We start from the raw sequence: 8,521 nt of genomic DNA on the forward strand, positions 1-8,521 counted from the left end.
CCTATGGCAGATGAAACACGTGTTGGACTGGCAAATTGTGATTACTCACTTGCAGAGATTTGAAGAGATTTTTTAAATACTTGAAACTGGAAAATTCCAGCATGGACCAGATTTCAGTGTTCACCAATATATGAATCATGTGCTCAACTTCAAGAACATGTTTTCTTTCCCAGATTTTAGGATCAGGCCCTAGGATTCTATGGTATATTTGTGCTGGATCCGCAGAGAGATTATTTGTTAAGCAGACACAGCTCCTGTGCCCGGAACTGAGGAGCAGATGAGTATCAGTTTCAGAGATAATTAATCTACCTGTTTTCTCTTTCAGGATTTGTTACCTTACATTGTCAACCACTCTCCTGTTTCTGTGTTTACCAAGGCTACTGAGACTTAGCATGGAAAATGAGCAGAGTTATTTTGATTCATTGTTGTAACAGACTATGAACTCTTCCTCTGTTTTTAGAAACATTTACCATAGCAGCTGAAAAATGATTTTTCAAAATACTATTGCTATAGCCATGGGATTAGGTTTTGGGCTTAACCCAGAACACCTCCTATGCCACTAACACCCCCTTCTCTAATTCTCCTAATCTCTGCACACACATGAAAGAAAGTTAAATGACCTACAGTGGCTTGGTTTTTCTTTTCTGTTTTTAGGGGAAAATTTCACTCTAAACCAAATCTATCCTGTGTAATACATTATTACCAATATAACTTTCTATTTGTTAAAGTTGGCACAATGATAGGTGGGGAATCACCAGCGAGAATGAGCTGCTGCTACGTATCACTAAGAATTTAGCCTTAATGTCATGCAGATCTTTCCTATTTTGTATAAATTTAAATGTTGAACATGAAGTAGTTCCTCAAAATGATGTGATTTTAGCTAAAGGTGCTTAATATGGAGCAAAACCCACATTTTTAAAATTAGTTATATACAGCTGCCATTAAAAATTTGAAAAATTTCCTTCTTCTGTGATGTAATTTATTTTATTTTCTTTCTGTCTGAGCTGTTGATGTGTTTGTAGGGAGATAAATGAACCTCAAAATGTGCCTCTGTAATTAGAAGTGTTGAGATGAGCCTGAGGGAAGGTTTTCCTCCAGTAAAGATGTTTACATTCTGATGCTTTCTCCCCTAAATCAGAACACAAACCAGTGCTGTGGTGTTAGATACTGCCACCCACATATAAATTTTGTCTTATGGCCAGTCTGTAGGAAATAAAGTACCACACACAGCGAATCATGTAATCTATAAGGTATTCATGAAATACCACCTACATCTTCTGGAGAATCTGGACCTCAAATCCCATGGGAATGGGACTGTGTAAAGACACAGTAAAATAAACCTCTGTATCATCCAGCCACCCTGAACCACAGCAAGAGCAAGCTGAGCTTCAGGCCACCACTGCTTTTCTCTTCTCCTTCATTTTCCTCCATGCTAATAATAAAAGCAGGATGGTGGGGAGCTCATTTTTCACTCTTTGACATCCCTTTTCTTGTTTTTCTCTAAAAATAAAAAAGACCACAGAGGCTTGATTTCACAGAGGGTACATCTATCACTGTAAGCCCACACTGCACATACAAAATGAAAATATGCCAAGAGCTGTTCAAAATCTGTGATTTTTTTAACTGCATAACTTTCTACTCACTGACCACATTAAGCTTAAGCATCTTTTTGCATTTACCCCCCAAATCTCATGGACCTAAACAAGATGATAACTGTAGCAATTTTTTTGCATATTAGAAGTAAATGTAAACAGGAATCAGTTTCCAGGAGAAAAGAAAACTATATTTTATGTTTATTTATCACCTGCAGAGTTATGTTCTCAAACAGATGGAGGTGGGTATCAGCAAGCAGGGGGGATAAAACTTTTGCCCAACTTCTGTAATTAATAGCAATTGCTGCAAACTCTCACAGTTACATAAAGAGGCAAAGGTATGCCTGGCCTGCAGCAGTCAGCAGAATTACAGAAACCTACCCAAATTTCATGGCAGGCCTTTGTTAGCTAACAAAGGAACTTTAAGGTATCTTTTACAGGGCCTTTATGTCTTAGTTTTTCATCCCAGAATCTGATTCCATACCACTAGGGTTGTCAGCATTAGCAACTTACTCTGCTGGGTGAAATTTCCTCAGTAATGTGTAAAATAAATGTTTGGTTATGAATACACTGCCAATTTAAAAAGTTACCTTAGACAATGCTCATCTCTCTTAAGAAAATACTGATTGTATTTAATTACCTACCATGTTTTAAAGCAAAGTAGTTCCAAAAGTTGTTCAAATATTGTTCTAATTAAAGGAAAAGTTCTAGTGCCAACCAGTTCAGAATGTGTAAAGATTAGTATTTTTATTTTCAACACAAATATTAACTTGTTTAAATGGCATAAATAAGCTGTAGTAAAGCTTGCTTGGTAGTGGTGATACAGAGAAGTTTGCCAGGCTGACTTCAGAGGCTGCCAGAATTTGCCAGAATTTACTCGTGTATTTTTCTGCAGCTGATGCTAAAGATGTGAAGCAAAAGACAAACAACAGAACACACAAAAATCCCTCAAAACAGAAAAACTAACCCCTCCCCCCCCCAAAAAAAAACCAAAACATTGCAGCTCCTCCACATTATGTTTAGTTCCTGGTTTTGGTTGCTTAGCCTTATACTGATAAGATTAAAGACATTGATCAGCAAGAGCTCATAACTTCTCCTTTAAAAAAATATCAGAAGCACTCAGAAAATTTACTTCAAAAATAAAACAAACAAAACCAGAGACCATGTGTACAGACATTTTTGGGGGAAAACCCATGCAAAACAATGGTATATATTCATCACTGCCCCTCTCATCACTTTCTCAGATTTCGCCCACTGACTTTCCTCTTCATATAACATCTGACATCCCAAACCACTGAGAAACTGCAAAGAGTTTTTCAAAACATCAGAGCTCCCTTAACCTGCTGCAAAGGTTTCTCTGCTTTTCTTTAAACGGGAATTTCACTGTAAGATTTATGGGCCAGAATGGCAATATTTAACCCCAGAGGAGTAAGGTATTTCAGATGTTGAAGTCTTTCTGCAGAAGCACAGCTGGCAGCTTTATGTCCTTAATGTGAGCAATAGCTCATTTTCCAGCAGGATGTACACCTGGCAGTGGGTGACATGCAGGGGCAAACAGAGCACTGGTGTTCAACCACAAGGACTACCAACATGTTGGACTTCCAAGCTCAGATAATTTTATGTACACAGAAAAGGGTTTTGGGAGCATTTCTGCTTGTTGAGGTGTATTTTCCTATGTTCCTTGCACCTGGATTTATAGACAGGAAAGAAACAGCTTTGGTGGTAAAACAACTAGAAAGGCAAGTGCAATTCATGCATTTCAAACACACATCAGATAACTTTAGGTAGGTGGCTGTGGTGGGCATGTCATGGGGGAGTGAGCTTAAAACCCGAACAAGTCAGGAACCAACATTTTCCTGCCTTTAATAGAAAAACCTACCCCATTGCTCTTGTAGATAAACCTACACAATACCATGAATTATCCCATATTACTACAATCAGAAAGTGCATTTCTCCCCTTGTCACAGAATTTTGGGGCTTACTTCTGCTGGGCAAGGAAAAAAGTTGAGAATTTTTTTCGCTCATTCAAAATTAGGATTGAATTTAAACTAGTAATCACAGGTGAAACCCTCATTATTCTGGATCCATCTTATGATTATAAGGTTATTTATATCCATTGAAAGTCATCTCATCTAACTTGGGATTTGTACAGTGCAGTCATGTACATCAGTTTGGGTTATCCGAGGCCTCTTCAGAGGAAGGAGGCTTTATGGTAAATATTTTTAGGATACAACCTTTTGGGCTTGTTTTGAACCTCTGCTTTCTGAGAAGAGGAAAGCTACTGTTTATTTCCCTTGATGCTAAGGGGCATATGGACAAGTAGCTCAGATGAAATGACCAGCAGTCTTTTTGACACCAGCCCTGAGGGGGACTTCTTCCTACAGAAGGAGAACAGAGCAGCTGGCACTACTCTTGTAGTGCTGCACATCGTCTTGACACACAAAGATGTCAGAAAATCATCATTAAAAGCATTAGCACTGTACTCTAAAACTCACGATCTCTGTTTGACATTTAGGATCTTACTGAGAAGACACTTGAAGGCTTTTTATTTTCTTGCTGGGTGTTGGTTAAGTTGTTAGGGTTTGGTTGTAGTTTTGTTTTTTCCCCAAGATGCTTCACGGGCTGCAAGCAGCAAATCATGCTGCCTTCTATTTATAGTAATGGAGGTAAAAATCATTTGAAGAGTGGAGCACAACTTCAGATGGAGGCAATTGAGAGTCATTGAACTCAGCAGCTGTGCAGCTGCGTCACCAAAACCCTCACGCTGCCCGATTATTTTCCTTGGCGACTGCTGTCTTTAAGAACTTGTTTTTTCCTGACTGTGCTTCAGTTGGCTGTTTGTGAAGGCCTGGCTGGTGTTTGTTGAACAAAGAAAGAGCAAGAAGTTGCTTCTGTTATTCTCAAGAGATCTTTATAGGGAAAATGCTGTTTAATATTGACATATTCTCACAGTCTCTAGGGGAGAGAGAAAGGGAGGGGAAGAGGAAGGGAGGATGGGGCAGCACTGTCTGACCTTTCTCTCCAGAGGATAAAAATCAAAAGAGGAAAAAACCCAAATATATATTTTCTTTTCTCTTTTTTTTTTTAATTGTTGCAGATTGAATTCCTCTCCTGTATCAGTGTTCTGCTCTCCCTGAGCATTAGTTCACTGCTAGTAAATATAACCTGCATTTTTGAGTACAAAAATGCATTATAACATTTTTTCTAATGATTGACAGAAGATGGAGAATTGGACCAGCCAACAAGGTCTCCTAAGCAACTGCACCTTAAGTGACAGAGGTTCTTCTTTCTGCCTCATTTTACAGCCCATGGCATCACCTGCAAAGTTCTTCTATAGCAAAGGGAGCTGTTCTGCTGACACTAGGATAGAGAAAGCCTGGCTAAGAGACCAAATCTACTATTTACAGAACAGTTGCAAAAATAACCTGCTACTGTTGGAATAAGGATCAGAATAAACAGAGACTTGGAGGTTTCCTCTGGGCACATCCAATTAAATGAAGATTACAGCTAGCCAAGTAAATAAAGGGAATAAAATTAATAAGAAATATGGTATACACCCTTTTCCTTCCTTTTTAAAATTTTCTTCCTACTTCAAAGCAATCCTCAGACTTCAGTCCTGTATGTGGGCACAGAAAGCACACCCATACTGCCCATACACACCCTCCCTGGGGTACACCCTCAGCCTTGCATGTCTACTAACACCAGGTCCTGCCTGGTGGTGCCTAAACAGAGGCAGCATCGCCTATATCCTGCAGTGTCTTGTGGTTACATAAACTTCTCATCAACCCAGTGGCTAAATAATTTGCTATGGACTTGAAATGCTCAGCACAGCACTCCAGACTCCAGAGCTTGGGAAGAAAGAAATAAAAATTCCTCCTTCTTCCTTAATTCTGCTAAAAGGACAAAGCCTAAAACACAAAACAAGCAGTCAAAACAAACTTTAAAGAGTGTGAGGCTGCTGTCTGGGATATATGGAGGTATGGAGTAGCTGGTGCAAAGGGAGAAGGGCAAACAGAGCAGCTGCTGCAGAGGGAAAAATGCAGAGGTGTGAAAGCCCCTGTGGCAGATGCTGTGGGGAAGAGCTTTGCACAGAATAAGTGATGCAGAGGCAGCCCCAGGACATGTAGAGAAAGGAGGGACTGTAGGCTGGAGTGTGGTTGTGCAGAATGTACACAACAGCACACAGAGAGCAGGTTGTGCAGAAGAGCTGACTTGCACTGATTTTCTGTGTGAACACTGGGGTTCTCCAGTAATTCATATTTCTGCTGCCTTTTCAAGCCTTTTCAGATCTCCACGGGCCAAAATTCCTGGAGTGGCAGCAGATAAAACTGCTGGACCATGAGAGTGCTCTGGACAACACAGCAGCCACAGACTATAAATCACAAGCTTGCTGTGATTGACTCATGATTCACTCATGAGAAAGTGTAAAAGCCTGGCAAACCCCGAGGCTCATGCACATCTTGAATCTTGTATAGTTCCTTGACAGGTTCTGTATTGCCTTGTAAAAACATACACAAAGTCCCTTGTTTGCATACACAAAGTACCTCTCTCTCTCTCCTCCCAGTGATGTTTTTTAGCTGGTATCAGAAGTACAAATATGTTAGAGCACTTGTTTAATGGGGGAACAGAGATCTGGAAATAATCAGCCATTGGAGGAGCTCTGTGGGACTCAGGGAAGATGATAAAGTGTGTGGCACACTCACTACAGCCCAAAGGCTCTCTCTCCATTACTACTTCCTTCTGGGGAGAGTCACTGATGTTCTGGGATGTCACCCATCCTGTACTGAGGGTACAGAGTTGTAAAGTACTATCCCTGCAGAAAGGGGCCTTCAAGTACTCAGCAGCTGTACAGCAGTCTGGCCCAGGGTCATGCCCATCTAGTTATAGAAAAGAAAGTAACAGACATACCTTCTTTTCTTTTCTTTTCTTATTTCTTTTCTTTTCTTTTTTTTTTTTTTTTTTTTTTTTTTTTTTTTTTTTTTTTCCTCTCAGGAGATGGTTATTTTCTTTCTGCTGTGTGTTGTTTCCCGTTTCCTGCTCCACCCATACCTTGTCTTCCTAACAGCCACAACCTCTATTTATGGATGGTATTTTATTGTGCATGGTGTGTCCTCATTCCTGTTTGGTACCAAACATTGAGCCTGAAAAGTTGCCATTGCCTTGCTCAGCTTCACAGTGGACACACACAAGCAGGACAGGTGAGAGGGAGCTTCCCCACAGGGCTTAGCTTGGGCAGGGCTGAGCAGCAACCACAGATGACCTTGCTGGGTGCAGCACAGAAGTGTCCTGAAATACTCATGTCTTTCTTATAGAAACTGGTGGTCTCATTCTTTCCTTATTTTGCTGATTAGGCCTTGCAGAAATAATGAGGTCAATGACCACTTTAACTTGAAAAAGCTGTAGCTGCCAGTCCAGTTCTTTTGAGAAATCAAGATCACTTTTTAGTTTTTTCCCTAAGAGACACAGCCAGTAACTGCTTACAACAAAAAGACTGCCAGAATATTTTGTTTTAAAGAGACGCCACCTGCCATTTTACTTCCTTTTATCCAAGAAACAGAGATATCAAGTTTGGGTCATAAACTTGATGCTAACTGCTGACATCAGAAGATGCTGACCCTATCTTTGAGTAATTACCCTTTGCAGCTCTGGCTGATGTCAGGGGGACAAGTGGAAATTAATAAAGTCTACTCCTATCTCAGCAGACAAGGGTCACACCACAGCTGAAATGACACAGATGCTCCTGCAGCCAAAGGGAATGATAATGCTTTCTTTCACCTCAGCTGGCCTTGTTACCTCAGAGGGAGATCTGCTACAGTGCAGCAGCACTTCCAGACCATTGAATATGATGTGTGAGTTCACCAAGGTTTTCAGAGACAGTTTACAAAACCTAGGAACTGCTGGTAGAATGCAATATTTTTTGATGAATAAGTAAATAGCCTTTCTCTCCCCACACAGTGACTTGATTAAAAGGCCAAGGCATTTGGCAAGCACCAACAACAGTGTTTTCAATTTTTAATACTGTTGTGTCACTTCCAGTCTCTATCCAATCTTGCTGTACTAGGAGTTTTTTTGTAATTTATTTCAAAATAAGCAATTTGTTAACTGGAAGACAAAAAGCTTATTTTACAGGAAAAGAAGCTAATCACTCTCTAGGTCTTCTTAGCAAACAATTTCTTGGCCAAAACTTGAAAAATTAGCAACAAATTCAGAAATACTCTAATTTCTTTCATATTAATCAACGGTTACAAACAGACACCCCTCACAAACTGTAAAATGTTGGTACTAACATGGTACACATGGATGGACAGGCTTAACTTTAGCCATGAGAGCATCTTTCTGCATGCCACAGCCACCCTAAGTTCAGAACAAAAGTAGGCTTTTTGCAAGTCTGGATGCTAAGGCTGTATCTTAACATAAAGGAATTGGAATATTCAACAGGTACAACTGACCATCTTTTCTTTGTGGTCTGAAAACAGCTCTTTGTTTAGTGACAGCAGGGGGTGAAGCCATCATTACAGGCACATCACAGTTCTGTGGTGGAAAGTAACACTGTTCATTTTTAAGAGGAAAGTACCCCATCCACCTCTGAGCTTTGCAGCTGCAGACCCAGTCAGGCAGCAAGGAGGGAACAGACTGTGCTTTCCTGCATGTCTGGCACTGTACAGGCCTGAAGACGCAAGGCTTGTCACACATGAGTGAGATGGTATAACCAGAAAGTCTAGGCATGATGGCAACCTCAAGGGAACTGCTCCAAAGTTTAATTCCTTTTTGCATCAGTGCAACAAAGACACAAGAAACAGGTCTAGAAAGCACAGCTTGATGTGGAAAATGCTCCAGATAGAAACATTCCTCTGACTCTTTGGGAAATGAAGCAATATTCACTAACGGAGAAGATACTTGTTTGGTTTGGGGTACCTAGGAGATCTGGA

This window comes from Anomalospiza imberbis, chromosome 4 (assembly GCF_031753505.1).
Source record: "Anomalospiza imberbis isolate Cuckoo-Finch-1a 21T00152 chromosome 4, ASM3175350v1, whole genome shotgun sequence".
In the NCBI taxonomy this organism is placed as follows: Eukaryota; Metazoa; Chordata; class Aves; order Passeriformes; family Viduidae; genus Anomalospiza; species Anomalospiza imberbis.